Consider the following 9,517-nt stretch of genomic DNA (forward strand, 5'->3'; position numbering starts at 1 on the left):
CTCTCCCTGATATCAGGGTCCTCTTGGAGAAGGAAGGACAAACAACAACAAACAACAACCACCACCACTACCTAGGGAGGGAGTACAAGCCAGTATTATCTCCATTTTATAGATGAGGAAACTGATGATGAAATGGTAAGTGAATTAAGGAAGGGAAAAGGAATAAATGTTTATTAAGCACCTACTATTTTTCAGCCTAAGTGTTTTAAAATGTTTTTTGACTTGGCAGAATCACAAAGTTTGATCCCAAGTCTCCCTGATTTCAAAACCATTACTGCCTCAACTCTGTCTAGATGTCTGTTCTTCTTTCCTTTCAACAGTTTATTAGTTTTCATTTATATAGTGTCTTTTTAAGACAAGCAAAGAACTTTAATATTATCTCATTTAATCTTGACAATAATCCTGGGAAGTAGGTGCTATTTTGTCTCCATTTTACAGATGAGGAAACAGAGGTAAATAAGTCTTTCTTTCTGAACCCGCATGTCCCTGTTCTGTTTATCTCTGCAGTTGTTGTTGTTGTTGTTATCACTCATTTCAGCCATGTACATACAACTCTTCCTTACCCCTCTTGGGGTTTTCTTGGCAGAGACGCTGGAGTGGATTGTCATGTCCTTCTCTGGCTCATTTTACAGAAGAGGAAACCGAGGCAAAAAGGATTAAGTGATTTGCCCAAGGTCACCCACCTAGTAAGAGGTCAGAACTCAGGAAGAGTTCAAGAGGTTTTTATTTTATTTTAAAATAATAATAGCTTGTCAGGACTGAATGAAGATCACAACATAGTAATTCACTTTTTTGTTGTTGTTTGCTTGCCTGCTTTTTGTTTTTTTTTCTCATTTTTTCCTTTTTGATCTGACTTTTCTTGTGCCGCATAATAAATATGGAAACATATATAGAAGAACTGCACATGTTTAACCTCTATTGGTTTACTTGCTTTCTAGGGGAGGGATCAGGGAAAGGGAGGAGAAAAATTTGGAATACAAGGTTTTGCAAGAGTGAATGTTAAAAACTATCTTTGCATATAGTTTGAAAATAAAAAGTAAAAAGGAAGTTTAAATAAAATAAAATAATAATGGCTTTTTATTTCTCAAAATGCATACAAAGATAGTTTTCAACATTTACAACTTTGCAATACCTTGTGTTCCAAATTTGTCTCTCTTTCTCCCTCTCTCCCCTTCCTCAGATAGAAAGTAATCCAATATAGGTTACACATGTGCAATTCAGGAAAATGAATTTTACTAACTACAGACATGGCACTCTGTAGGCACCCACCTAGCTAGCTCCTTCTCTAACATAGCCCTGGCCTAGATGGAAGGCTATCATTGGATTCCTTCCTGGCAAGCTTGAACTTCCTCTCCTGCTCATGGCTGGAGGTCTTAGCAAGGATCTGCTACTAGGGAAAGTTTCACTCTGGGTTCCTCCCTTTCCAAACTGCCAAGGATTATAGATTTAGATCTGGAAGGGACTTAGCCATTTAATACAACTCTGCTTTATACACGGGGAAACTGAGGGCGGGCCAGGATCGTGAAATGCTTTTCCCAAAGCCACACAGATAGCATCAAGATTTGAACCCAGGGGATATGTGTCCAGAGCTAGAGCTCTTTCCACACTGCTCTAGGCTTTTCTAGATAAGTTTTCCTAGTCAGAGGAAGGCTGAAGGATTTCCAGATGCCAAAAGGCAGAAGGAACATTGAATGCTTTCCATGAGAGTGTACATTGTGGCAGAGCAGCAAGGGACATGTAGCCCAGAGCTACAGACAGGTCAAGGGAGGCATTTCAGGCTGCCTTGGCCTCCTCTCTGCTAACGCGGGCTGTCAGGTTAAATATAGTTTGTTTTCTTTCCATCCACTTGTTTTCATTCCTTCATCCCTATGGGGAGGGATGGCAACCCCCCAAGCTCGGGCGAGAGAGGCAGGGAGCCAGGCAGGGCAGCTGGGATGCCATCCAGAGCCCCACCAGGGGAGAAACAGGAAGACCAACCTGGGTCAAAACCTTTCCTCTGGGCTGTGGGATTCCCCATGGTGTCTTCCTGTGGGCCTTCTTCCAATTCAACCTGCCATAATTTTATGTCCCCTATAATCTCCACTGCACAGACTTTCAGTAGAAAGTAAATTACTACAATAGAAGGAACAAAATACCAAATAAATCAAAACAACATATTGTCATTGATAGGAAAGCTCTTAGAACCTAGAATATGAGAGCAAAGAGTGAACTTAGAACATGGAATGTCAGATCGAAGCTTAGAACAGAAAATATGAAAGCTGGAAGGTGGCTTAGCACGTAGAATGTCAGATCTGGAAAGGGGCTTAGAATAAGGAATCTCAGCGCTAAAGGGGAACTTAGAACACAGAAGGTCAGAGCTAGAAAGGGCTCAGAACAGAGTGTCATAGATGGAAGGGGGCTTAAAACATGAAAGGTCAGAGCTAAGAGGGAACCTAGAACATGGAAGGTCAACTCTGAACAGAATGTCACAGTTGAAAGGAGCTTTAGAACATGGAAGATCAGAGCTAGAAAGGGACTTAAAAACATGGAGTCCCGGAGCTAATGGAGAATTTAGAACACAGAAGGTCAGAAGTAGAAGGGGGCTTAGCACATGGAGTCTCAGAGCTAAAAGGGAACTTAGAGTATGGAAGGTCAACTCAAAACAGAACATCACAGATGGAAGGGGACTTAAAACATAGAAGGTCAGAGCTAGGACAGGGCTTAGAAAATGGAGTCTCAAAGCTAAAGGAGAACTCAGAACATAGAAGGTCAGCTCAGAACAGAATGTCACAGATAGAAGGGAGCTTAGAATGGAAGGTCAGGAATGTTGGAGGGCATGTGGGAAAACTGGGACACTGATACATTGTTGGTGGAGTTGTGAATGGATCCATTCTGGAGAACAATTTGGAACTATGCTCAAAGAGTTATCAAACTGTGCACACCCTTTGACCCAGCAGTGTTTCTACTGGACCTGTATCCCAAAGAGATCTTAAAGAAGGGAAAGGGACCCACATGTGCAAAAGTGTTGGTGGCAGCCCTGTTTGTAGTGGCCAGAAACTGGAAGCTGAGTGGATGCCCATTAATTGGAGAATGGCTGAATAAATTGTGGTATATAAATGTTATGGGATATTATTGTTCTGTAAGAAATGATCAGCAGGATGATCTCAGAAAGTCCTGGAGAGACTTACACGAACTGATGCTGAGGGAAGTGAGCAGAACCAAGAGAACATTATACACGGCAACAAGATTATATGAGGATCAATTCTGATGGACGTGGCTCTCTTCAACAATGAAATGATTTAACCCAGTTCCAATGATCTTGTGATGGAGAAAGCCATCTACACCCAGAGAGAGGACTGTGGGAACTGTGTGGTTCATAGAATTTTCACTCTTTTTGTTGTTTGTTTGCATCTTATTTTCTTTCTCATATTTTTCCAGTTTGATTTGATTTTTCTTGTGTAACAAGATAATTGTATAAGTATGTATGCATATATTGGATTTAACATACACTTCTACCATGTTTAACAAATATTGGACTACTTGCCATCTAGGAGAGGAGGTGAGAGAAGGGGAGGAAATTGGAACACAAGGTTTTGCCAAGATTAATGTCAAAGAATTATGCATGCATATGTTTTGAAAAAATAAAAAAAAAACTTCAATTAAAAAAAAGAATAGAAGGTCAGAACTGGAAGAGGCTTTAGATCAGAAAGAAAGAACTAAGAAACAATCTTATGGAGCAACTAGGTGATACAAAGGATAGAGCGCTAGACCTGGAATAAGAAAGACATCCTGTTTACATCCTGCCTCAGGTGCTTTTTAACTATATTACTCTGCATAAGTAACCTATCTCAGTTTTCTTGTCTGTAAAATGGAGATAATAAGAGCATCTACTCCCCAGGATTATTGTAAGAATCAGATCAGATAAATATAAAGTTTTGCAAATCTAAAAGTGCTGTATAAATATTAGCTCTTTTAGGCCATAATGTAAGATCTGAGAAACATCTCCGATTATCAAACATTGGAGCTGGAAAAGATCTTATAATTAAAAGCATTAAGAAAGTTGCTAGAAAATAACTGTTTGGACATATTATTGGACATATATTGTATTTGACTTCTACTTTAACATATTTAACATGTATTGGTCAACCTGCTATCTGGGGGAGGAGGTGAGGAGAAGGAGGGGAAAAGTTGGAACAGAAGGTTTTTCAAGGATCAATGCTGAAAAATTATGCATATAACTTGTAAATAAAAAGCTATAATAAAAAATAAAAATAAAATAAAAAAAGAAAGTTGCTAGAACTTAGAATATTAGAATGAAAGGAACCTTTGATCTTAGTCCAGTAATGGGATCTTAGAATATAGAATGTTAAAGCTGGAAAAGGCTTCAGAATGGAGAACATTAGTGGCTCCATATTGATTCCAGAATCAAATACAAAATGTTCTGTTTGGCATCCTAAGCCCTTCTTAACCTAGCCCCTCCTGCCTTTGAGCCTTCTTATGCCTTTCTTCTTCTCTCTCTCTCTTTTTAATTTATTTAATAGCCTTTTATTTACAGGTTATATGTATGGGTAACTTTACAGCATTGACAATTGCCAAACCTCTTGTTCCAATTTTTCCCCTCTTTCCCCCCACCCCCTCCCCTAGATGGCAGGATGACCAGTAGATGTTAAATATATTAAAATATAAATTAGATACACAATAAGTATACATGACCAAACCGTTATTTTGCTGTACAAAAAGAATCGGACTCTGAAATATTGTACAATTAGCCTGTGAAGGAAATCAAATATGCAGGTGGGCAAAATATAGGGATTGGGAATTCAATGTAATGGTTTTTAGTCATCTCCCAGAGTTCTTTCGCTGGGCGTAGCTGGTTCAGTTCATTACTGCTCCATTGGAAATGATTTGGTTGCTCTCATTGCTGAGGATGGCCAAGTCCATCAGAATTGGTCATCATATAGTATTGTTGTTGAAGTATATAATGATCTCTTCTTGGCTCTGCTCGTTTCACTCAGCATCAGTTCGTGTAAGTCTCTCCAGGCCTTTCTGAAATCATCCTGTTGGTTATTTCTTACAGAACAATAATATTCCATAACATTCATATACCACAATTTATTCAGCCATTCTCCAACTGACGGGCATCCACTCAGTTTCCAGTTTCTAGCCACTACAAACAGGGCTGCCACAAACATTTATGCACACATGGGTCCCTTTCCCTTCTTTATGATTTCTTTGGGATATAAGCCCAGTAGTAAACACTGCTGGATCAAAGGGTATGCACAGTTTGATAACTTTTTGAGCATAGTTCCAAATTGCTCTCCAGAATGGTTGGATGTATTCACAGTTCCACCAACAATGTATTAGTGGCCCTGTTTTCCCATATCCCTTCCAACATTCCACATTATCTTTCCCTGTCATTCTAGCCAATCTGACAGGTGTGTAGAAGTATCTCAAAGTTGTCTTAATTTGCATTTCTCTGATTAATAATGACTTGGAGCATCTTTTCATATGGCTAGAAATAGTTTCAATTTCTTCATCTGAGAATTGTCTGTTCATATCTTTTGACCATTTATCAATTGGAGAATGTATGCCTTTCTTCTCAATGGGCACTCCTTAACCCAGAGTCACTGACCTCCTGGCTGTTCCACCTTTCAGTTCCAAGTAATTTCTCTGGGTGTGTCCCATGCCTAGAATGCTTTCCCTCCTTCACTCTGACTATCATCTTCCTGGCTTCCATAAATCCCATTTTTTTTTAATGGGAAGCCTTTCCTAATCCTTCAATTCCAATGCCTTCCCTCTGTTAATAAATTCCTATTTATCCTATATATATAGCTTGCTTTGCACAGTTTTGTTTGCACATTGGCACACACTCTTCATTAGATTGTAAACTCCCTGAGAATAGGGATTGTCTTTCACATCCCTACTTAGCATAGTTCCAGCCATGTCGTAGGCTCTTCATAAATGTTTATTTGAAAGACCAACTAGGGCAACAAGAAGATTATACAATGATCACTTCTGACGGACGTGGCTCTCTTCAACAATGAGATGATTCAAACTAGTTCCTCTTGTTCAGTGATGAGGAGAGCCATTTACATCCAGAGAGAGGACTGTGGGAACTGAGTGTGGATCACAACATAGCATTTCCCAATAAAGCTAATAGATGACTGTGGTAGATACTTGGTATACAAAACCAAAAATAAAACAGTAACTGCCCTCAAGGAGTTTACATTCTATAAACATAAAATAAATGTTTACAAAATATATAACACATGACATATATCACATTTTTTAGATATGGGTACTTCTCTGCACATATTTTGTAGTAGTACTCTAAAGCGCATTAAATTTCTTGGGAAGCAATGTGGCCAAATGGGTAAAGAGATGCCTTAAAGCTGGAAGACACAGGTAAACAAGTCCTATTTCTGACACATCCTAGTTGTGACTGGACTAGTCCCTTCACCTCTCTTCAGAGAAGATGCTAATCTGCATAGGTAGAAGAAGTCTCTTCCCCTGGGATGTTCCTATATATCAATGAAATCACAAATTCACAAGAGAATATTGTACACGGCAACACCAAGATTATGTGATGATCAACTGTGATGGACTTGGCTCTTTTTAATAATGAGGTGATTCAGGCTAATTCCAATAGACTTGAGATGGAGAGAGCCATCTGGATCCAGAAGAAGGACTGAGGGGACTGAATTTTGGATCACAACATATTATTTTCACTTTTTTGTTGTTGTTTGTTTTTTCTTTCTCTTTTTTAAATCTGATTTTTCTTGTGTAGCACGAAAAATGTGGAAATCTGTTTAGAAGAATTGTACATGTTTAATCTATATTGGATTACTTGCTGCCTATGGGAGGGGGAAAGAGGAAGGGAGAAAATTTTAGAACACAAAATTTTGCAAAGGTGAATGTTGAAAATTACCTTTGCCTGTATTTTGAAAATAAAAAGCTATTATCAAAAAAGAAAAGAAAAAAAAAGAAATCATAGGTTCAGTCTCTTTGCCTATTTTCTTACAATACAGTAGATCCACACCTGGCCTTGCCATCCAAATGTCCTAGGTTCAGATCCCACTGTTCTCCAGGAAACTCTCAAGACAATGGCAAATCATGAGAAATCTTTCACTAGGAAATCCTTAAACAATAAAGTCACACATCCAATCCAAAAAAAAAAAGCAAAATATATGATCTCTAAGCGAGTGATCCCTATCAGCCACAGGCAGAAGGTCCACTCCTCTCGCCAGTGGATTTCTGACCCAGCACATGGGGTTCACATCCAGGTCACATGGGCCCTACCCAGTATCAGCTGCCCTGGCCACAGGAATGCCAGAAAATGGATCCAGTGACCCATACATTTGATCTTCTCTGATCAAGATGGATGTTCCAAAGAGCAGGACACAGAAGCAGTGACTAATACCCCCCAAATGTGGGAGAAACTGTGACCCTCCTTGTAGACATCCTTTGGTGGGGGCAGGGAAGGGTAGAGTAAGATGGAGGGGGAGAGCCTTATGAAGAAGAAGAAACAGTCCCTGACTTCCCATTAGAAGACCTCAGTTTGATGGAAGAAGAGGAACCAGACATGTACATAGGAATAAGGTCAAAGATGTGTCTTGGCTGAGAAAACTGGTGTCAGCTCTGCAGTTTGGTGGAGCCCAAAAGATGGGGACTCCATCTCAGGCCTGCTGTTTAAAATGGATAGAAGGGGGAAGAGTCCCAGATCAGGAGACAGGATCTTAATAACCTCTAATTCTAGAGAGCAAGAAAGCTCCCAAACCCATAGCCACTCTGGAGGGGAATAATATCAGCAGCATTGTTCCCATTTTAAAGATGATGAGACTGAAGCAGAAAAAAGGCTAAATGGCTTGTCTAGGACCACACTGCTGGTCAATGTCTGGGTTTGAACCTGGGTCTCTTGACTGCAAGTCTTAACACTTATTCTGTTTCATCATGTGATCAGATCCCTGATTTGGTTGCATCACTGCTACTGACTTGCCTTGCAAACTTATTTCATTTCTCTGGGCTTCCAAGTTCTTTATCTATAAAAGGAAGAGAAGATATGAGATGGTCAGTAAGATCCTCCCAGCTCTGACCTCCTGGGTTCTAAAGGCCCTCCCAGAGCTGACATCCTAGGTTCTAAAGGCCTTCCTCTCTCTGACATTCCATGTTCTAAGGACCCAAGTGAGTTAGTGCTTAAAGACAAGTCCCTTGCTCCATGTTCTCTAGCCTACACTGTGCTGCTACTTGTATGGGATTTTGGATCAAGGAAGTTAAGGGATGAATCAACATGGCCTGGAAGAGGCTGCCTCAGATGATCCTAATCTCCCTAACCTTCCATGGAGGCCTTCCAGATGAGATTAGATGAGTCTCTGTTACAAGTGATACATAGGGGAATTCTCCTCAGCTACACTTTTCTTTCTTTCTTTCTTTCTTTTTTTAAATTTAATAGCCTTTTATTTACAGGTTATATGCATGGGTAACTTTACAGCATTAACAATTGCCAAACCTCTTGTTCCAATTTTTCACCTCTTACCCCCCCCCCCACCCCCTCCCCCAGATGGCAGGATGACCAGTAGATGTTAAATATATTAAAATATAAATTAGATACACAATAAGTATACATGACCAAACTGTTATTTTGCTGTACAAAAAGAATCAGACTCTGAAATATTGTTACAATTAGCTTGTGAAGGAAATCAAAAATGCAGGTGGGCATAAATATAGGGATTGGGAATTCAGTGTAATGGTTTCTAGTCATCTCCCAGAGTTCTTTCTCTGGGCGTAGCTCAGCTACACTTTTCATGAGACACTCTGAAATCTCAACTTTGAAATTCATAGCATTCTATGAATATGGGCTGGTTGATGTCGCATGATCCTAGGCCTAGAGCCAAAAGTAACTACAGAGCCCGTCTGTACCAACAGTTCTTAACGTGGCCCCTCAAAGACTGAAGTAAAGATACATGCAAGTTCTCATTCATGAAATTGGATACATGTAAATATGTGTATATACATACATACATATATGTGAAGCACATCTTTATTTTAATATAATTGGGTTCCTTTGTAATCCTATGTATTCATTCATTTGAAAGACAGGTACCATAAGCTCCATTGGTTGCCAAAGGGGTCTAGGATACACATACAAAAGATTTGGAATCTGATCAAGCTCGCTCTTACTTTACAGATAAGAAAACTGAGGCACAGAGCAGTTAAGTGATTTGTCCTGATTCATCTGGTTAGGAAGTATTCAAGGTGGAATTTGCATCCAGGTCTTCTTGATTCTTAATATTTTATCCAGAATGCCATGGCTGGTCCCCAGACTCATGTTCTCGAGGTCATGGATGGAATTAACCCACTAAGTCGAGCTGCCAAGGAGGTGGGTCACGCTGCCAGTTCATGGTCCAGGTGAGCAGGGCATCTGATTTCCAAGTAAAATCCTGCCGCTGAATGGTCCTCGGACAGCCTGTCCTTGTTTATAACCCCCATCCCCTGAGAACAGCGATTGCTCACTCTGGCATGTGATAAGGTCGTTGCTTTG

The sequence above is a fragment of the Sarcophilus harrisii genome, chromosome 3 (assembly GCF_902635505.1).
Source record: "Sarcophilus harrisii chromosome 3, mSarHar1.11, whole genome shotgun sequence".
NCBI classification, from domain to species: domain Eukaryota; kingdom Metazoa; phylum Chordata; class Mammalia; order Dasyuromorphia; family Dasyuridae; genus Sarcophilus; species Sarcophilus harrisii.